Below are 24,000 nucleotides of genomic sequence, written 5' to 3' on the forward strand. Positions count from 1 at the left end.
ATATATATATACATATATATATATATATATATATATATATATATATATATATATATATATATATACCCTCATTATATACTGCTCCATACATTATCGTTTTAAAATTCCATTGTACCATACGTGTGTCACCGGGTCAACAGAAATTTACATGATGAAAGTTATTTTGACATGGGACAAACTTTTATCTAATGGTCAACATTCATTCAAGTGTTGCTAAGGTAGCGTATAACCAGAAAAATGAATTAGGCTTCCAAGGCATTTTACTTGTTAAGCTTACAGCAATTAACTAACAAAAGAAATACGGAAGTACATCAATAATTAAATAAACATACCGGAAAATGATGAGATATATTACGCATATATTTATAAATACCAGTAAATACACCCACATACGCGTACTTATCTATCTATCGACACACACACACACGCACATATATATATATATAATACATATATATATATATATATATATATATATATATATATATATATATATATATATATATATATATATATATATATATATATATATATATATATATATATATATATCTATATATATATATATATATATATATATATATATATATATATATATCTATATATAGTATATATATATATATATATATATATATATATATGTAGTATATATATACATATATATATATATATATATAATGTATATATAATGTATATAATATATATACATATATATATGTGTGTGTGTGTTTATGTGTGTGTGTGTGTGTCGATAGATAGATAAGTACGCGTATGTGGGTGTATTTACTGGTATTTATAAATATATGCGTAATATATCTCATCATTTTTCGGTATGTTTATTTAATTATTGATATACTTCCGTATTTCTTTTTTTAGTTAATTGCTGTAAGCTTAACAAGTAAAATTTCTTGGAATCCTAATTCATTTTTAAATAGAGTAAATAGCAACTGTAAAAACAGGATTTCTTTCCTTTCATTTCTTCTTTTGTAAAGGATTGGTGAAATATTATCCCGTACAAAAGTTAAAAAGACTACGACGTGATATATTATCACCTTCGGAAGCAGCAGATATTTTTCATAATTTTGCATTTGAGAAAACTAAGAATTGAAGGAAGGAACGATTTTAAATATGATTATCCGTCAGTAAGTGAAATATGCCTCTGATAGCAGTTGTTATTTCTGTTTACTCTCATGCAGAAAGTATTGCTATCCGATTTATATCCAGGCGTCTGTCGCATTCATCCCTAGTCACAAAAAAAGGGGGGGAAAAGAAATACGGATATAGATCATTGTGTTTAATTGCTTCCGTGCAGCTGTCAAAAGGGGTAATATTTTCCATAGCTCAAAGTGGTCCCCGCTCCCCAGTCGAAATAATGAAAAAAAAAAAAAAATGGAAACGATGGGGGGAGATTTACAGGCTATTGGCACAAAAAACCCAAATATTGACACTACTTTCAGCAAAGGGCAAAGTGGCTATAAATTACTACCTCAAATGAATGTTTATATGAACAGTGATTAGAAATTTGTCATCTGTCATGAGTGACGGTTGATTTCATTGTACATAATTCATCTCTCTCTCTCTCTCTCTCTCTCTCTCTCTCTCTCTCTCTCTCTCTCGTAAACCAGATGGTTTCCATTTCATAGCTGCGTATGTAACTGACTTTTTATGTATATACTTGTGTGCATGCGGGCATACATAAGCAGGATTTCTGTTGAACTGCCAAGTCTTTTATATTAATTTGTATTACGATATTTTTTCTATATTGTACTTGAAGAAATACGTACAATGGAAAATGGTGTTTCCTTGTGTAATAGCAGCGCCTCAGTGGCGTGGTCGGGATGGTGTTGGCATACCACATTGGTGGCTGCGAGTTCGTTTCTCGGGCATTCCATTGAGGTGTGAGAGATATGTATTTCTGGTGATAGACGTGGTTCGGAAGTCACGTAAAGCCGTTGAGCCCGTTGCTGAATAACCACTGGTTCCACGCAACGTAAAAATACCATACAAACAAGCAAACAAACAAACTTGTATAATAGCAGTACAATAGAAGGATCATATGGTGAGGATGCTTGTTCGTTGCATAAACATGCAACAAATGTTTCCTCAGGTCTTTAGTTGTGGAAAGATACCTTTACAAAACCAATTTTTCTTTTCCTTTAACTTGTTTATTGTAGATTAACTTAATTTTTATGCTTGTAGAGTATTGTTTGTTTGTATGGTGTTTTTACATTGCATGGAACCAGTGGTTATTCAGCAACGGGACCAACGGCTTTACGTGACTTCCGAACCACGCTAAGAGTGAACTTCTGTCACCAGAAATATACATCTCTAACACCTCAATGGAATGCCCGTGAATCGAACCCGCGGCCACAGAGGTGGCAGGACAAGACCATACCGATCATGCAACTGAGACCCTTTCTTCTAGAGTAGTGCGTATTGAACGTATTGTTTGTTGATCTGTTTATCCATATTTATTTCTGATTTTCATGAGTTTTGCCATAATTCTCCTTATTTTGTTTTTAATCCTTTTTCGTATGGAAATACCATCATTGAAATCTTGCCCAGCAAGTTGGTGTCGTTTAATCTTCTTCCCCATAAATTTATATCCATTGGAATAACGATGTGGATTGCCCGTCACTTGAAATAAAAAAAAAAAAATGATTATTGTAGGTCTGAAGTTACTGCTTAGCTGTGTAGCATGTAGAAATTATTGCAAAAATCATATTTGAAAAAAAAAAAATTTTTTTCTCTCTCTCTCTCTCTCTCTCTCTCTCTCTCTCTCTCTCTCTCTCTCAGCTATGGTAATTTGAATTAGTAATGCATCTGAACCATGAAAAGATGTTTGTCATCATTGGTGTTTTATTTGAACAGGAGAGAGTGCAAGGAACGAGAGAGAGAGAGAGAGAGGAGAGAGAGAGAGAGAGAGAGAGAGAGAGAGAGATTTTCATGTCTCCAGAGAACAAACGAATTCCGAAAGCTTTGAAATTTATAAATCTCGAATCGATTGAGAGCTGACTAATGGACCGCATTAGCTTACACCAAAACCATCATTTATCTCGGCTTCCAGCGTCAAGTTCCTAGGAATGAACTCCATTAATGTTGTCCATTGAAGGCGGTAAAACAAATATAATTTTCGTGGATCGTCATTACCACCCAATCAAGAAAGAAAATAAATTTTGCGAGCGCGAAAACAGCTATTAACACCTCGCATAAATCTTGGTTGATTGTCTGTCACATGTATACCGTTTATTATCGGTATTTTAAAATCCAGTTTTCTTAGCTTGTTTTGTGTTAGCATGTTTATGTACTTTAGTGGTGATATATACATGCACGTATGATTTAGACCACTTGTTGGGTATAAATTAATTTTCATTCCCCTGTTCTCGAGGTAGCTCAGTGTCAGGTCTCTTGATGTGCAGTTAGTTAAAGCCATTATTTTACAATCTTAGATATTTTGTGTCCTATGGGATATTATTGTTATCCTCGCACATTATTAAAGTTGATAATATTTATGTGTTATTCATTTTTTATGAAGCGTCAATAAGAAAATATCTACGGTTCTATATGCTATACAACCGTAGACATTTTCTTATTGACAGTTACATACTACTATATATGTAATTGTAAAGCCACAATGCCTCTTAACTTCTCAAACTCTTTGCTATTTTTTGGATACTCTTAGTCACCACAAAGCCTTCAGATCCAACTTCAAAGAAATATGAAGAAATCATGATGTCCAGTAGCGGGAAACAAACTCACGATACCATAGTCACGACGAGGTCACCTTCCCGACCTGACCAAGCTACCGGACATCATGATTTCTTCATATTTCTTAGAAGGTGGATCTCCAGGCTTTGTAGTGACAAGCGTATCCAAAACAGAGCAAAGAATTTGAGAAGTTAGGGCATTGTGGCTATTACAAGTACATATGTATCTGGTAAAAATGATCAGTAGATTCTACATATATATATATATAATATATATATATATATATATATATATATATATATATATATATATATATATATAGATATATATAAAGGTTTTTTGCCACGAAGGAAAAAATGAAAAAGCGAGATAGCCAAGTACTTTCGGTCCTGTTCGGACCCTTTACCTGAGGCTGTTTGCCTCAGTAAAGGGTCCGAACAGGACCGAAAGTACTTGGCTATCTCGCTTTTCATTTTTTCCTTCGTCGCAAAAAACCTTATTTATACATAGCATCACGTTTTATATACTTCGTGATCAAGTTATTTATCATATATACTATATATATATATATATATATATATATATATAATTATATATATTATATATGTATATATGTATATATATATATATATATATATATATATATATATATAGAGAGAGAGAGAGAGAGAGAGAGAGAGAGAGAGAGAGAGAGAGAGAGAGAGAGAGATCTAATGTATCACGAAGGAACACGTGCTTGGAAAAATCCTTTAATCCACGATAGAAAATATAGAGTAAATTACGAAAGTACTTGTTCCAAGTCCCCAGTTTTTCACTCGCCCTTCTACCGTGGATTTAAGGATTATATATATATATATATATATATATATATATATATATATATTATATATATATATAGATATATATATATATATATATATATATATATATATATATATATATATATATATATATATATTCATCTTATTATTGAGATTAAGCATGGTGTATTATTGCTTGTATCGTGACACCCCGATTATTTGAATAACATACATTTTTCAAACACCATTAACCAAAAACAAATTCTAAATAGATACAGCTCCAAAGGGCTTGGCAGAAATACCTGTCTTATTTGACGATATTGTTAGATTAAGCCTTACCCTTAAACCATCACGGTCTCTTGATCTTCTGCGCGTCCCAGAGGAGGAGTTTCCGGTCGAAACCTGGAGCTAATTAAACCTAACACCACCTGAAGCGCAGATCTCGAAGGGTCCCGGAGAGCATCACAGCAGCTCCGCCTCCTTTTATAGGAATTATTGGCCTGTTTTCCTTAAGGATTATAATCCCGCCGCCCGGCGTCTGGGCCCAGTTCAGGTGGATCGACCGGTAGTCTCTCTCTCTCTCTCTCTCTGGAGTTGAAAAAATCACAACAAACAAAAAAGAAAATGAAAACAAGAATCAGGGGGCATTTCAAAAATTTACAGAACATTTCTGTAAACATTGAACGACACTGCTCTCTCTCTCTCTCTCTCTCTCTCTCTCTCTCTCTCTCTCTCTCTCTCTCTCTACTGTATTAAGATATGGGGGTTAACTAATGATATACACATGGAAAAAGCTCAAAAAATCCAAAACTTTGCAGGTAGAGTAGCCGTTATTGGGGTGAAAAAAACACATCACATCAGCCCAACCCTCCAGCAATTAAAGTGGATAAAATTAAAAGAAAAGTGTATGTACGATGTTTGTGTTTTTGTTTTTAAAAGTTTGAGAAAAGAATATCCCAACTGGTTATACACATTTCCTACAGTTGGTAATTGTAGGAATGCAATTAACAAGACGAATGAAAATCTATATGTAGACAGCTATCGAAACAGATTTGGGTTCACGCTCGATGGCAATAAGGGGCCCAGCTTGCTGGAATAAACTACCTCTGGAATTAAGAAAATGTATAGATGTTAGTTCTGATTTATTCAAAAGGAAACTTAAGCAATACTTCTTAAATTTTACTTGAATGTATATATATCCTAGAATTTTACAATCCAATTATTGTGAATTTTATGTAAATAATTTATATTGTAATGTTAGCAGAATACCATTTTATAATGGTAATAAAGGTTTTTGACTTTGACTTTGACTTTGACTCTCTCTCTCGTCTCTCTCTCTCTCCTCTCTCTCTCTCTCTCTCTCTCTCTCTCTCTCTCTCTGATGTTGAGAAAATTACAAGAAACTAAAAAAAATCATTACTAACATCCTACTTGTTAATTAGCATACATGTTCAAAGAGACAGAAAATCTTTCTGTATGAATAAAACGAAACTGCACAGTTCCTCTCTCTCTCTCTTTCTAAGATGCGTACTGCCAAAGCTTATTATAACAAAGACAAGATCAAGAAAAGTAAATCTCGTAAAGAAACATGGAAAATTATGAATAATATTGTATCTACTAAATCAAATAAAAAGATTGAATACGACAACCCAAAAGCTAGAGCAGATCAATTTAACCAATACTTTGCTAATGTAGGAAAAATAACTTATGGTAAAACGCAGGAAATGCTACAAAAGTACGAAAATGAAGATGATAGAACCACTCAAACTAATATTGGTAATAATATAAGGATTGTTTAGACTCAACCATTTACAGTAGAAACAATAATATTAACAGTTAAGAGCTTGAATAATAGTAATGCTTACGGGACGGATGGTATTCCTACCAGCTTTCTAAAAGATTCCCTTATAGTTATTGCATTATATATCACAGTTATTATAAATACATCGATTGTAACTGGGAAATACCCTTCTATTTGGAAACAACCCCTCGTAAACCCTCTTCACAAGGAAGGAGACAAGGACGACCCTGGTATTACAGACCTGTTTCTGTCCTTCCGGTGTTATCGAAGGTAATGGAAAAGATTGTGTGTAATCAGTTAATGGAACATCTAGAAACAAAAAAATAATTTGATTTCTAACACTCAACATGGATTCCGTAAAGGTTTATCAACAGAAACAGCTTTGATGAAATTAACAGATGAAATTTATAAAAATATTGATAGAAAAAAAGTTTCCATATTAATTTTAATGCGACCTATCAAAGGCATTCGATGTGTTAAACCATGATGAAATGTGTAAATCTTCTTAAGGAACATCACATTGATACTTTTTGGTTTCGAGATTACGTGGGAGATAGGAGTCAGGTAGTTAGATTAGGAGACGTAAATTCTTGTATTGAAAAGGTTGAATTTGGGGTCCCACAGGGATCTGTCCTAGGCCCAATTCTTTTTTTAATCTACGTTAATGATATGATTAAATACATAGAAAACTGCCTGCTAATTCAATATGCTGATGACACCCAAGTTCTTTTGGCTGATCAATTAGAAAATCTAGATGCCTTGATTAAAAGGACTGAACTAATATTGCTCAAAATTAAGAAATATTTTCTAAGGAAAGGGCTATTATTAAATGCCACCAAAACGCAGTGCATGTTTGTGGGTAGCTCACAGTATTATTAGCAAAATTCCAGATGACATTGTAATAAAATGCGATGGGGATAAACGTAAAGATAAGTCAGCATGTGAAAAATCTAGGTCTACACATGGACAGGTATATGACATTCAGTACTCACATTGACGAGCTGAGTAGAAAAGTCAGTGGCACATCTAATGTATCTAAGTAGAGTAAAAGATTAACTTTGATGATACTACTCGAGGCCTTGATTGTGGAAAGCCTGGTCCTGAGTGTAATAAAACTACTGTATTAAGATATGGGGAGTAACAAATGATATGCACATGGAAAAAGCTAGCTCAAAAAAATCCAAAACTTTGCAGGTAGAGTAGCCGTTATTGGGGTGAAAAAACACGATCACATCACCCCAACCCTCCAGCAATTAAAGTGGATAAAATTAAAAGAAAAGTGTATAGTACTATTTGTGTTTTTGTTTTTAAAAGTTTGAGAAGAATATCCCAACTGGCTATACCATTTCCTACAGTTGGTAATTGTAGGAATGCATTAACAAGACAGAATGAAAATCTATATGTAGACAGCTATCGAACAGATTTGGGTTCACGCTCGATGGCAATAAGGGGCCCAGCTTGCTGGAATAAACTACCTCTGGAATTAAGAAATGTATAGATGTTAGTTCTGAGTTATTCAAAAGGAAACTTAAGCAATACTTCTTAAATTTTACTTGAATGTATATATATCCTAGAATTTTACAATCCAATTATTGTGAATTTTATGTAAATAATTTATATTGTAATGTAGCAGAATAACCATTTTATAATGGAATAAAGGTTTTTGACTTTGACTTTGACTTTGATCTCTCTCTCTCTCTCTCTGATGTTGAGAAAATTACAAGAAACAAAAAAAAAACTAAAAAAAATTATTACTAACATCCTACTTGTTAATTAGCATACATGTTCAAAGAGACAGAAAATCTTTCTGTATGAATAAAACGAAACTGCACAGTTCCTCTCTCTCTCTCTCTCTCTCTCTCTCTCTCTCTCTCTCTCTCTCTCTCTCTCTCTCTCTCTCTCTCGCTGTGAGTAAATAACAACAAACTATAAAAAATCATTACTCAGTGTCCTTATGAATCAGGATATATGTTCAAAAATGAAAAAACTTAAAGAAAATTTGTCTGTATGAACTAAACGAAACTGCACTGTTCCTCTCTCTCTCTCTCTCTCTCTCTCTCTCTCTCTAAACCTCAGGGTTTAGGAGTATGAGTTCTCAAGGGTCCTCCTTTGTGCCCCGTGATGGTTTTGGGATGGTGTGACCTCCCGGGACGCGTGTCGACCAAGGAGAGGAGATCCTTAACGACTCTGCTGAGAATTGTTTATCTGAAGGCTTCTGCTTATTTATCGAGGCGATTGTCCGTTTTCGAGGACAGTATACTACTTGTAATGTCGTTTGCCGGTGGCTGTTTTGAGTCTTTGTGTGTAAACTCTCTCTCTCTCTCTCTCTCTCTCTCTCTCTCTCTCTCTCTCTCTCTCTCTCTCTCGTGTTGGATCAGTATGGCTTTGCAACATAAAGTTTAATATGTTTATAATTATAAATGCCGAGGAATAATGATAATAATAATGATCATAACACAATAGCTGTTTCAACTGCATTTAATTTATATAGAATCTTTTCAGTACTTCTTATTGTCTATATAAATTAAATGCCGTTGAGACAGCTATAATATTCAGTGCTACTGCCCTCAGAGAAGGCCTTCTTTCTAAATAATAATAATAATATTTTTAGCAGCAGCAGTAGTAGTAGTAGTAGTTGTTGTAGTAGTAGTATCAGCAGCAGCAGTAGTATTAATAGTTGCTGTGGATGATGTTTTTATCACCGAATATTAATATGGATTGAAGCTCCATTGTCAAAATGGCTTACCATCAAATGAAAATGGTGTAGGTTAAAACTCTTAAAACTCTTTGCATTTGGAAAAACCCTGTCATGCTATTATACCTCCAGTCATTATTTATCCTTAAGGACCAACCTGTCGTCTGATTATAATTGGCCGACAAGGAGTCCTTAAAATCAGAATTCCGGCTTAGAGAGGGAAAGGTGTGAATTCGTAAACGACTTTTTTAAATCCGATTTGTATTACCCTCCCAAACTTGAAGACCTCGGAGGGGTAAGCGAGCCTCCCTGGGTATGCCTCGAGGAGGTTAAAAATGTTCCCGAAAGCCTTCGATAGTTCTCGTCGGAGTTTCTGCTTTTAATTGAAAAGTGGGCGGGACCCGGTGCTCATTAGGGATGGATTAGCAGTGATCCGCGTCAAGCAGATTTTCTCCCCGGGGGCCGGGTGTCGCTGCTGCTGCGACCTGGTCTGACCTGAGCTCTCTTCTCTCTTTCCGAGGAGCTCCGCCCCCTCTGCTTGATTCGATGTCTATCCGTTTTTAATCCTCTAAGCAGCAAATGAGTTTCTTTTTGTGATTCAAGTGCGGTGATACCAAGCGCCTGATGTTTTCGTGCGTCTCATTTTATTCTTGGTTGATTCGTTGTTCATTTAAAAATATTTTACGATTTTTTTTCTTATGAATATTTCATAAACTGCTAAATAATTTTAAGAATGACGGATGCCCCCACGTAGCGATTATATTACGCTTTCAAGTTGTGATCACAACTTCGGGTTTGTTTTTACACATTCGTGTGATGGTGGTCTTTTGTGATGTCCTGCTTACCGTAAATTTCGTAAATGCATTTGGTAAAAATTTCTTTGAAATGCCTGTGTAAATTATTCACCAAGATTTTTTTTTCATGAGCAGTGGTCCATTCTGCATTTTGTAATCAGTGTGTTATCAACTCCCGAATCTCAAGCAGGTTTTCCATCGTTTTGTTATTGTTATTATTTTTTCTTTGCAGTTTATGACATAATTATTTTTTAAAGCAAAGTATGCATATATCATTAAAAAAAGCTTCCTTAATAATAATAACCCTAATATTATCCACCTCTGTCTTATATTTGACGACGATTAAACTGAATTCATGTTTAATAACCCAGGGACGTATCTCATTACAGCTCCATTTGCCGTACTTTTAGTGGCTGAAACAAATATATGCACAGAGTCGGAATGTCCGGCCATTAAACGCGCCTTGAATTATGATCGCATGTATTTACCGATACAGGATACAATAATACCGCCCCCCCGCACCCCCCCCCCCCCCCCCAACCCCCCCATCCCGTTTCCCTCCCGCCCTCCACACCCTCCTCCTCCTCGTCCCCTCTCCCACCAGACTGGGTCATATATCGTCATAAATTCCCATAAATCACCTGTCGGGAAATGAGGGCTTAAGTAGAGTTTCACCAGCGGCTATCAAAATAATTACAGTAGTGTTTGCACTGAAATTAGCGTCGGGTGAGAATTCGCATTCTTTAAAAAAAAAAGAAAAAAAAATTGGAGGTGTGATTTATGCCGAGGTGTTTTTCGTGATATTGAGAACTGCTTACGTCGTATGTCTTTGTCTATATAGTATATAAAAAATTAGGTTCTGGGAAATAAAGAGTTATAATTTTTTTTGTTCAATTTGCCTTATATCTTTATTATCATCATATTAAGTCGCCTGTCTTTGTCTGTTTAAAAGAAAAAATTAGGTTTAGGGAAGAAAGGGGTTTAATGTTTTTTTCTCTAATTTTGCCTTATATCTTTTTAATCATTTTATTTTATTGTTATGTCAATAAGTGTTTAGATTAACTGTAGTTCAAGAAAAGTTTAGGGAGTTGTTGTACCCTAATGATCTGGTGATTACTGCTGAAAATGAGGACCTACAGAGAAGGGTTGGAGAGTGGCAGGAGTCTTTATAAGAGAGGGGTGAGCAATAGGGAAGTTTGAAACAGAATAGTAATACAAGAAAGGAGAGGCTTGATTATAAAAGCGGCAGAAAAGTTTAAACACTTGGGATCTACTTTAAGTCAAGAGGGAGGATGTGAGGCTGATGTTGACAGTAGGATAAAAGCTGCATGGGGGAAGTGGAGGGAGGTAGTTGGAGTAGTGTAATAAGAAAATACCAATCAAGCTAAAAGTCAAGATCTATAGCACAGTGATAAGACCATTGTTAATGTATGGATCGGAAACATGGGCTATAAGAAAAAAAAGAGGAAGTAAAGCTTGAGAGAACAGAGATGAGAATGCTGGGTGGATTATGCTTGAGAGATTGGAAAATGATAGAATAAGAAGAAGAGCAGGCTTAGTAAAGATTACAGAGGTGATAAGAGTCACGATTTGAGATGGTATGGGCACGTGTTGAGGGTGGATGACGAGGAGGGAGTGAAGAGGGCCTGGGAGGAACCTGTTAGAGGAAGAAGATCGTGAGGAAGACAGAGAATTAGATATCGAGTTAAACTGAAGGAAGATATGGAGAGAAGGGGTTTGGTGGAGGATGATGCCTTTGATAGAAGGCAGTGGAGGAGAAGGCGCATCAGGCAACCGACCTTTTAATGTATTGATAACGGTGGGAAAGAAGAAGAAGAATACTTACATGTCCCATGGTATTCTATTGTTGAATCTCCTATCCACAGGACCTTAAATATTGCTAGTCTTGTGGAAGACATTTATTGTGCTCAGTTAATACATTTTACAGACAATTTTTAGTTTCGGGAAGACTTGTAGGTTATGCATTTGATTTTAATTATTTGTTTATTTAATTTGACTTTTATTTATTACTGATGAACTTTGTTGTTTGCAGAATCCACGGTTACTTTCCTTCGTTATCTTCCTCTCAGTTGCTCCCGTTACTTCACGACGCCAGGTAACCCCAAATTATTTACTGCTGCCTTTCTCGTTTTGTTGGATTTTTTGGCCTTTTTGTAACCCATTGCGTTCCCACAAGACTAAAAGTCGGTTTGTTATATAAGAAAAAAGGAATAATACTTTGTATGATACAAACCAGCCGAAAAATCTCTTGAATTAGAGATAAGGTTTCGTGAAATGCAACTTTGGTTTTCAACAAATTTCAGTAACTCGGAAAGGGTATGTTTAAGGATGATGCACCTGACCAGTTCAAATTGTATATGGATACGAACCCGTTTACAGCATTATTATCATTATTGATAATTTCTTTCCACTCGCGAGATTTGGAAGGACATATACGCAGGTCAAGACTTGCCCACAATTGAACAAGTTATAGTATGATTAGCTCACCAGTTTAATGTTGTTTGATTATTGATATCCAATCTTAAGCACTTAATGATTATTGATCGCATTTCTTTTAGTGATCGGAGGAATAGTGCCCAAGCAAAGGTAATTTGACCCGACATGTCGGCCATTCAGTTTGCGTATGATGAAAAATGCACCGACACGCATTCTTCTGTTTGTATCGAAAGCACTCATTAATGACATTTATTATTGTTTTTTAATCCGTGAATAATGAAGCTTTGTGAGAGGCAGAATAAATGCTCGTGTTTAATATTTCAGTAAATGAACTGAGATTACAGTTGTTTCAAACGTCTTATTAAAGTGATTGATTAGCGCATTGCATTCGTTATGTTTGGATGTAGAGCACAGTGCATTGAGATGTTATTTGCAATGTATATGTAATTATGCGTACTTATAACGCTATAATATAACAGTATGACAGTGGACTAATATTACGCGTACGTAAATCCATATCAAAATCGATGCATGCAATATGCAGTTTCCATTTTGTACAGGTGAGTAATCTACTCACAATTCTGTATTGAGCACCTTCCAGGTAAGATAACGCTGAATATTATTTAAACTGTAATATTGACTAGATTTTTCGATATGATAATTACAACAGAAAATGGGATGATAAGTATACAACAGAAAATGGGAGGAAATCCCAACATAATGGACGTCTCCCTTTGCCACCATTCGGTACGATAAGGATTTTGCTCATGCAAACCCAGAAGGATTAGGATGATGTTACTAAGCAGCAGGAAGGCCCCGTGCTGGAACAAGGCGAAGGTAATATCACAACAGTTACGGACATTGCCGCTGTGTTGAGCTTAGCTACAAGAAGTAATTAATATATGGTTTTGAACAGGAATTGCACTGAATGAATATGGAGAATTAGCAGTTTTGCATTTGTCATAGCAACAGTGTAATGGCCGATCATCATTTATATATTTCCCCGTAGTGTGGTATATATATAGTGCCGTCAGTGCACCTCATTCGATGCAATGTAGGCATTACTTAAGGTTCTTTGCAGTGTCCCTTCGGCCCCTAGCTGCAACTACTTTCACTCCTTTTACTGTACCTCCGTTCATAATCTCTTTCTTCCATCTTACTGTCCACCCTTTCCTAACAATTGTTTCATAGTACTGAATGGCCTTAGTTGCCCCAATGCTTGGCATAATGCCAAAAATCTATATAAATCAAATCAAATCAAATCAAATCATTTATATATCTGTAATAAACCACAAGGAATTCGTAAATTCTCTGTGTACTGTTGATTCTTAAAGAAATTTAAACTCATATATTGCAGGAACATAGGAACATGAAGATTCTGATGTTTCGTCATAAAATAATCCTGTTAATAAATGTAAAATGTAATTTCTAAGATTATTAAAAGAGAAAAAACTTGGAGAGAGACAGTTCACTTGTGTATTGTAATCCTGAGCTCAGGATTCTCGGCGTTAAAGGGGAATTATATTTTAAAAATAGTTGTTAGTGGTTTCAAATTAGAGCATCGTAGTTCACTATCTCTCCGGAAGATTATCACAGTGAGTTTCACATCTCAGGATGGCTAAGGATTTGAGGAATAGAACCTCAAGTGAGTCTCACATTCACTGCAAAATCATCAAAAAGTAGCGCCCCAGTGGCGTGATCAGTATGGTCTTGGCCTGCCACCTCGGTGGCCACGAATTCGATTCTTGGGCATTCCATTGAGGTGTGAGAGATGTGCATTTCTGGTGGTGGAAGTTCTCGACGTGGTTCGGAAGTCACGTAAAGCCGTTGGTCCCGTTGCTGAACAACCACTGGTTCCATGCAACGTAAAGACACCATACAAACAAACAATCATCAACAAGCAAGCCCTCGTTTTGAGACGTTTGAAAATACTTAAGACTTAATGAAAACAAAATTCATGCAGTGAGCTGGTAGAATAGGAAATTAGCTGTGCTATATAAAACAGAAAACTCTTCATTTTTAAAAACAGAGTAAAATCAGAAAGAAATCGTCTAAGCAAAGTGGCCATGTATAGAAGCAGTATTTTGTTCTTAAAATACTGCGTTGTAACGAAGGTTTTACATCCAGATTTTGAGAAATGCGACTATTAGTGTTTTTAGTTTCCACTTTGTACATTTGCACTGGGAAACAATATAAAAAAATGAATCAACTCATCTCTTCTATTTTCAGGTATTATGTACACGAGATTAATCATATTTTTCAGAGCGAACAAAAACCGCAAACTATTGCTCTTGAGGTTCTCTCTATAAACATTTCTTATTGTTTTATTGACCTGGGAAAATAAAAAAATAAAAAAAGATCTTTTAGGGTTTTACCCACGAAATCCTCTTCATATGAAAATTAGCGTTTGGTCAAAACTCTTGACTTTATTACTTTTCAAAACAAACAATCTTTAGGGCCTCAGGTCCCTGTAATAAAATCAGCCGTTTTTCCTTCGAGTATTGATACACGGTGCTTGAGCTGTGTAGGCTGGTTACTTTTATTGTCCATTTTTGTTTGGTACCTTTTACAGACTTTGGGCAAGCGTATGGTTTTTGTATCCACCACAATCTATAGGAAGAAAGTATACGTACATGTCAGGTGTTGAATACCTATTATAGGACTTTTGAGTTTTTTTTTTTTTATAGAACCGTATTTGTACTCTTCCATTGAGGGCTAAGTTGTTATTCTTATTATTCAATTCTGTGTACGTAATGTTCTTGACACTGGTTTTGCCAAATGATTCTTTTAACTGGAAATGCTCTTGATTTTTCTTCGGAGCCTTAGTGAGTCTAAATAAGTATAATAATTTATAAAAATGGATTAATCTTTTCGTCACGTCATGTTTCCATCAGGTTCAACTATCCTATTAACCTTTCTTGTTCTTCTTTCTGCCAAGTCCCACTCTGTCTTTTCTTTTTTCCTGTTTCCTTTGTTTTTATTTTTGTCAATATTAATTTTCCCTTCTCTTTAATGTAATTGTCATGAAAATTACTTTTTTTTTGCCATCTCTAGTTCATGAGCCATTCAAACGCAGTTCGTTCTTTGTTCTTGTTTCTATCAAGTGTCACACTGTCTTTGTTTACATATGTCCTACTTTTTCTCCTTTCCCCATCATTAGCCTTCATTGGCCAACTATTTTATCTTACCCTTTCGTTTTCTTATGCACACCAAGTCCAACTCTTTTCTTTCTCCTCTCCTCTTCTTTTTTCTGCCCCTTCTCTTCCTTGTCCTTTCTCTTCCTCAGACGAGGGCAATGGGTTACCCATTTTATTGGAGGTATAAGTAAAAATAGATATATATAGTATATATTTCTAACTATTTTGCTTGGAACCTCCTCGATTATTACATATAGATTTAGCCTCATTAGGGAGATGCAATTTCTTTAAAGGTAATTTTCCCACGCGACGGGGTGTGAGAAACAAGGAGAGAACCACAGGCAGTTCATACAGGCCTTTTCTTCGCCCTCATACAAAGAAAGCCACATATCGCTTTCGAAGTGACTTCGTTCGAGTCACTCAAAGAAAAAGAAAAAAAGGAAAAAAAACTTGAGAATAACAGGAGAGGAAAAAATAATGAACTGGAGTTGGTTTTAAGTCTTTTAGGAGCATGTGAAAAGGACGACAATAAGAAGACCACAGAGAGCCGCGTCAGCTCCTCTGAGGAACAATGAAGTTGAGAATTACAAGAAGAAGAAGACCTGCTGCAGACGGTCAGACAGACCTCCGTGGCCATGAGGAGCCTCCTCCTCCTCCTCCTCCTCCTCCTCCTCCTCCTCCTCCTCCTCCTCCTCCTCCTCCTCCCCGTCTGTACCAACCAGATCGAATTCGATCGGGAACCGAAGAGGTTCGCTGTGCTCGGCTCTCGCATCATTAAATCTTGGCTGTACAAAAGAACCCCGGAGGAGGCGATGCCCATAGAGGAGAGAGCTCTTTCCCTCACACTCACGGAGACAATGGAGGAAAGAAAAAGGGACTCCCCAAAGACAAAGGCGGATGGACTCGGGACCACTCTTGAGAGATCAAAGAATAACAATGACAGAGACAGCCATAAGACAACCATGGTGACAATGGTCTCCTCCTCCTCCTCCTCCTCCTCCTCCTCCTCCTCCTCTTTCTATGTATTTTTTTCTCTCTCTCTTTGTTGATGGATACCAGAAACCCTAAGAGGAATTTATGGCCAATCCCAGGAGATTATTTTCTCCTTGAGAAATATCGTTATCAGCGTCCCACAATGGAGAATGCCCACGGTGAGATCTGATGAAGAAATTGCGACTGTGTGAATGAGAATTCCAGGCGATGCTGGAACGTCAGTCCTATTACCCAATAACAAGAACTCACTTGTTTATTTTTTTTACAATCATCCCTCCTTGTGACCCTTTATCCAAATGTTAGTTAACATTCAGTGATAAAAAAAAAGGCCGTTCGTAAATGAAATAATAGCGACCCCCCTCTAGCGAGACCAAAGGCACCCGGTTCCCCATCAGGTGAAAACAATAAAGTCTAAACTGGCTCTATTCTCAAAGATGGCCGCTGGCTCTTGAGTTGACAAAAGAAGGTCGAGGAAGCGCGTGTGGTTTCTCAAACAGGTTTCTTTTTTTTTCTTTTCTTTTGTGTTCCCTTTGGTAGTTGTTTAGCGATTGTGTTATCAGTTTTATGAACGTCTCTCCCTAGCTGTGAAAATGGCGCGTTCACGCGCTTTATTTATTTATTTATTTTTTTTGCTGTTTCTTTGAAATGTCTTTCTCAATCTGTTGTCATTCATGTGATTCACGTACAACATCTGTAACATCTGTCAAGGGAATTAAAACATGATATAAAATACGAACGGTATATGCCCACGAGGACAAGATCTTTAGCCCTTGCACTAAGGCAGTTCAAACAAACTCCTTTGCTTGGGATGCCTGGGTATAATCAAAGGATCTTGTGCAAGATATTTAGCCCTTCCACTAAGGCAGTTCAAGCAAACTCCTTTGCTTGGGATGCCTGGGTATAATCAAAGGATCTTGTGCAAGATCTTTTGCCCTCGCACTAAGGTAGTTCAAGCAATGAGATCCTAAGTATAAGCAAAAGATCTTGCATTCCGCTGTTTTACTTCCTGCATGGCCCTGTATTTCCAGAGAACAGAGAACACCATGTGAACAAAAAGATTGAAGAATAAATGATTGCACTAAAAGGGAAAAGCCTCATATTGACACAATTGGTTATTTGTTCTTTATCTGAAAAGGAAAATCATTCACTGAAACTTTACTGTGCTGCTTACAACAAATTGTCGGTGACCTTCCAAACGCGAAGAATTTTACGAGCTTAAGCTTCTATAGCCATATGTATACACACACACACACACACTAAAATCCTCATAAAATTGATCCTATCTTACTACTACATTCTTATAAATGTTTAGTGGCTGTCAGTTTTATTATTATTATTATTATTATTATTATTATTAAAAGTAGTTTTAGTAAGGAGCTAAAATCCTCATAAACTTAATCCTATCTTTCTACTACATTCTTATAAATGTTTAGTGGCTGTCAGTTTGATTATTATTATTTTTTTTTTTTTTGTATCACAGCCCTCCAATTCGACTGGGTGGTCTTTATAGTGTGGGGTTCCGGGTTGCATCCTGCCTCCTTAGAAGTCCATCACTTTTCTTACTATGTGCGCCTTTTCTAGGATCACACTCTTTTATTATTTAAGATTTAGTGAGAACCTAAAATTCTCATAAGCATCACTGAATCTCATATCTCACTTGTTAAAAAAAAATCAAAAGTAAAAATACCTTCTTTATTGATACTCCCTTGCTGTAACATATTGTCTTGACGGCCGGATATGCTTCAAGTTTACCTTTCAAGTAAAAAAAAAAAAAAAAAAAAAAAAAAAAAAAAAACAGCAGAGGGTATCGTAGCCGACAGATAATTTATATCCTTCTCATACGTCGCTTGGGGCGGGTCGTGCTTGCCAGCAAGCAAGTATGTGTTCTGCTTGATTTGGTAGGATTGCCTTCTATATCGGTAAGGGCCGTGGATGACTTTCGATTTCTCGCGGGATTTTTATTATTTATTTTATTTTTCTATTTATTATTTGTTTAGTCTTTTCGTATATTATTAATGGGTCACCATCTGTGGTATTTACTTTTTATATTGTGTATCTATGTAAGCGCTTTCTTATTTATATACTACCTCTCTGTGAAGACGCTTGTGTAATTGCTTTTTCATTTATATAACTAGATTTCCACTTTTCTTTATGTTTATTTGTTCTCTTCGTATATTATCGTTATCCTGTCCATATCTGAGGGTTCTTAATTTTTATTTTGTTTTGTCTTACTACCTTTTCATTCATCTTTATATCTATAAAGCCGTTGTCTGTTTGATGATTTTTTGGGGGTGCATCCTTTTGCTTAAGTAAATATATACAGTTAGAAATAGCGTATGTTTCATTCCTTACGAAAGATAATAAGAGTTTTACAGAGAAAAATATTTGCACGCATTTAAGAATATTGTGATTGGATTAGATATTATCACTAATATTCTTGTTGCAATATTTTCCATGTTCTTGTATATTGATTCTTTTATCCGTATGAATTATCATCTGTGACAATCACCGTATTTTATAGTATATTAATACTTATTTTTATCCTTATGAATTATCTTTAGTCATAATTACCGTCTTTCGTAGCGTCGGACATACCACGTGACCAAGGGGGCATGATGCTGTGATTTAAGATTGCATGAACAATATAGTGAGCTATTTCCTAGTTCCTTATCTTTATAATAACGTTCAATTAACTCGGTAAAAAAAAAAAAGTGGGTTTAAAGAAGACGAGGCCAGGATTTCCTGTGTTGCACATCGTTTGATGGATTTTGAAACTTTGTTTGATTGAAGTTTTAGGGAGAAGAGGACATAGTTCGGTGATGTGTATCTTGTGGAATTTTCTGATTGAGTAAATGTATTGATTTTTTTCTTTATTGAAGCTAGCTGTCAATAGGTGAATGGTTCTCTCTCTCTCTCTCTCTCTCTCTCTCTCTCTCTCTCTCTCTCTCTCTCTCTCTCTCTCTTATGAGTAGAAGAGTAAATTCAAGTAAGTTCATTTTTACGGAAGGGGGTAAATGCATACCTTTCTTAGCGCTTCATTCCAACCAACTCCAAGTATTCGCCTACTTGCGCATGCGTAGTACAGTGCACGTGTCATTACGCCTCCAAGTTTACGTCCTGGTCATGTATTTTCTTTATTATTTTTTTTATATTTTATTTTTTATTTTTTCGTTATCCCCAAATTCCTCCAATTTCATTTCCTTTCCTGATATTAAATATTTGATCCTGTTAAAAAAAAAAAAAACTATCCGGTTAAAGGAGAAATACCACAAGGATGAGAAGGATTGTTAAAAAAAAATTAGTTGAAATATAAAGGTACGTCGCATTGCCTCATTTCCTTATCGTCCATTCGTGGGTTTTATTTGATTCAAGATATGTGGAGAATTTACTGCTATTTTGATTTGTATATTATGTCCAAGGTTATGACAACTTTTTAATTAAGCGCCTCTCAAGTGTCATGATATTTCTTGATTATTTTATATATAGAAATTTTTGGCCAGTGCTTTAGTCTGACTTTTCAAATGGTGCTGATAATTCATAATTTTTCCTTACTCGTCTCATTTTGAAGATTTTTCATCAAAAGGTTTAATCAGTTTTTATTAAGTTGAATGTTGGATTCTAAAGGTGTGCTATTTTTTTCCAAAATGTTTTTCGTATCTCAAGAAGAAAAAAATAGTCAGTTTCTATAGAAGAGTATTGGGCAAAAAAAAAAAAAAAAAAAAAAAAATACTAGTTTTGCTCAAGTTTTTACGTATAATTTTCGTTTGACTTATTTTCTTAAAATACTATCAAGAAATAAGAAGTATGTATACTACATTAGTGAACAGGGAAACTCATGCAACTTTTCTTTTCTTGTGCTTTTGTTACTTCTATATTGAAAAAAACACAATAGTTTCATTAAAGCAATACTCTCTGGAACCTTTATAAAATAATTGTTGATACTCATCTGCTTATTTGTTCATTCCCAAGTTCGGGTACGCCAGAAAGAGAGGTTTTGTGTGTGTGTAGGAGAGAGAGAGAGAGAGAGAGAGAGAGAGAGAGAGAGAGAGAGAGAGAGAGAGGATGGAATCTGCCGCTCTTCCCCCCACCCGCAAAAGAAAATATAATAGGCAGTGCTGGTGTAAATGAGATTCCAAGGAATTTTTGTGTTCCAGTAAAAGTTCATTCTCGGGGCGTCTTTAAGAGTTGTAATTACGGAGTATTTGGGCAGAGCGGCGCGGGCTAATTGCCGGGTCCAGGTGTGAAAGCTGGTGGCTGGATCGTTAGCCTGGGTCAACACCAGTAATTAGACAGTTTAGCGGTCTAGAGTTCGGCTCGCCTGCGTTCAGGCAAAGGGACCGTCTTCATCGGCTTCTGGAAGGTGCCGGAAGTGAGAGAGAGAGAGAGAGGATAAATGAGTTCTGTTGCCTGTGGGGAGATGCAGTGTTACAGTCTCGATTTGTATCTCAGACTGATTTAAAATTGGGTATTGTTCATTAATACCATCAAAAACAGCTTCGTAAACCTATAGTCTACGCATTCATACGTTTTATCTACAGTTCATACTTCCATGCTGATATATTTGCTTATTGTATATTAATACATAGTTCTTCCATTGTGTCATAAACAACGAGTTATTCCTCAATATTTTTACGGTATTATGTGGTTTATCTTTTTTACTTCGTTAGAGAAGCTGTTTCCATATGAATATCATGTGTGTTTGTGTGTGTGTGTGTGTGTGTATGTTAATGAAAAAATGGATAGTATGTTTTTAAGTAATACCAAAGTTCTTTAACCATGAGTTGAATCCTCCTCAGTCGGCAGCTGTCTTTGAGTATAAAAACATTTTTTATTTGCTTTTGTGGGGAGTAAGACTGAATTTAAGTTTTACTTGATTCCTAGATCGCTGCTATCGTTTGTTTTTATGCAAGTTTAATCTTTCGTATTGCCGGCAGTTTTGTACAACTATTTTATCTTGTCTTACAGACATCTGTTTTGGTCGCAGTGTGAGTGGTCCTCCTATGCTGGTTCAAAGCACATCAAGGTAAGTAATATAGCACTTAATTATGGAAATATTATTATTATTTTTTTATGTCATAGAATGCGTTATCTTCAGTGCCCATGGATATAGAAATAATGAAGAATTTATATACATACACACACACCAACACACACACACACACATTAATATATATATATCCTATTATATTATATATATATATATATATATATATATATATATATATTATTATATATGGGGATGCAATCCATAATGATGTAAAATCCTTATGTAGTTATATAAAATATATATTTCATGTACAGCAAATTAAAGCTTTCGATCATTCTGGTTTTTTTTTTTTCTTGTGGACGAGACCACAGCTGTTGATCGAGAGCTTTTAACTTAATGTACACGAAATGTATATTTTAATATAACTACATAAGGATTGTACATCATTGTGGATTATATCCCCATTTACTTAGATGTGCGACATTGTAGCTAGCTTCTGCATGTGTATATATATATATATATATATATATATATATATATATATATATATATATATATATATATATATATATATATCGAGCTACAATGTCCTTTAATATCTAATTCCCTCTACCCCGTAATTAATATATTTTCATATATGCTTAACCAAGGGGGAATTTTTTCTCGATAATAGACTTGCCTGGACCCGGGCACGAACCCATGGAGCCTTTCAAATCCAGGAACGTCAGTGAAGCTTTTACCTACTACACCACCGCAAGAGGCTAAAAGTTCATGTCGCCTCTCACCCTCAAATACCTTTCGCGCTCAGGTAATTCGTTGGTTTTTGGAGACACTATCACCCACCTCGACCCCGGTAGCCGTGTTAGATATTAAAGGACATTGTAGCTCGATATATGATATGAATCACAGAAATGTGATATGACTTATATATATATATATATATATATATATATATATATATATATATATATATATATATATATATATATATATATATATATATATATATATATATATATATATATATATATACGTGCAAGACGAAAAGACAATCTTTTGGTTTTTTTATGTTTTAGAAATATTGCATTTATTCAAATTTAAAATGGACTAATAGTATGACATCAAATAGTATGTCATTTTACCTCCGGGGAAAATGTCTAAGACAAACCAAAGTATTTCTGTTGGTTGCAGAACATCGTTGATTTTATCTTGCATAGGGTCGTTGCATTTCGCTGAATCGCACTTCGACCCTGCTGACCGAAAACGTTTGTTAGATAACTGGCAATTAGTATACTGTTGTAGGTCGCAGTCAGGATGTGAAGGAGCTTAGGGCTCTTTGAAAACCGGAAAAGAAGGAACATTTTCGAGCCCCTTCCTCAAAATTTATCTCTCTCTCTCTCTCTGTATATATATATTAATATACATACATCTCTCTCTCTCTCTCTCTCTCTCTCTCTCTCTCTCTCTCTCTCTATCTTTGTATTATATATATATATATATATATTATATATATATATATATATATATATATATATATATATATATAATATATATATATACATATACATACATACATCTCTCTCTCTCTCTCTCTCTCTCCTCTCTCTCTCTCTATATATATATATATATATATATATATATATATATATATATATATATATATATATATATATATATATATATATATATATATTATATATATGCGTGTGAGTGTTTATTAAAAAAATCTTTCTTTTATTCATCCCATCGTAAAAGTATTCATGCATGATTATCTTCACGTCATTGTTTAACATTGTGAACTACGTGTTTTGTTGAAAATTGTTTTCGAATTATTTTTAAAAGTTTAAAAGTAGATATAATATAATTTCCCGCTAGGAACAAACATGCAAAAGGTTCCGTTTAACTTTTAAAATCTATTTGTCAGGTTGAAGCGTGATTACTTTCCGTAAATGTCGTGTTTTCCATGCAACATTCAAACTCCCGAACAAACACCGACAATGGCGGGGATTACCGTAACTTCGGTCGTAAATACCAAACAGATACAGACAGCGCTTCCCACTGTCCATCTGCCTTTTCATTCTGTCTTTCAGCTTCTCAGTCGCGTCATCGGATGGAGCTTAATCACATTATAAGACCAACAAAGATGGCCGCCTCCCTTTCATCTCCCCGGCAGGGAAAAAAAGAAGGGGGAAATAGCTTCACTTCTCCTTTCTCCAAAATTGGCCTCCTAAATAAGCCAATTACCTTCATTCGCCCATCCATCGGAAGCTGTTATTTTGTCCTTTTGTTTAATCGATATTTCCGCGAAGGAGAATAACAAAGAGATGAGAGGAGAATGGAGAGATAGAGAAAGTGTCGTGGGCCATTCAGGGCTTCTGTGAGCGCAGGAGGACTGAGGCTTTTCATGCCTTTGTTACGTTGTTTTTGTTCTGTTTTTGCTGGTAGATTATTTCCGTATTTGACCAAGGTTCTGTTAGGTTAATTTGATTGTGTCGATGGTGAAGTATATACTTATATGTATATATATATATATATATATATATATATATATATATATATATATACTATATATATATATATATATATACATATACTAGATATATATATATATATATATAAATATACATA

At 35.2% G+C, this 24,000-nt stretch overlaps 1 long non-coding RNA gene across 1 annotated transcript in view; it reads left to right on the forward strand.

Annotated features, from left to right (window-relative positions):
• The window catches only part of LOC135201338 (uncharacterized), a 226,237-nt gene that overhangs the window by 116,088 nt on the left and 86,149 nt on the right, over positions 1–24,000 (forward strand). Inside the window, exon 2 of the long non-coding RNA XR_010311506.1 lies at positions 21,351–21,408. This is a non-coding gene — a long non-coding RNA (uncharacterized LOC135201338). The remainder of the gene's footprint in view (positions 1–21,350; positions 21,409–24,000) is intronic.

The sequence above is a fragment of the Macrobrachium nipponense genome, chromosome 28 (assembly GCF_015104395.2).
Source record: "Macrobrachium nipponense isolate FS-2020 chromosome 28, ASM1510439v2, whole genome shotgun sequence".
In the NCBI taxonomy this organism is placed as follows: domain Eukaryota; kingdom Metazoa; phylum Arthropoda; class Malacostraca; order Decapoda; family Palaemonidae; genus Macrobrachium; species Macrobrachium nipponense.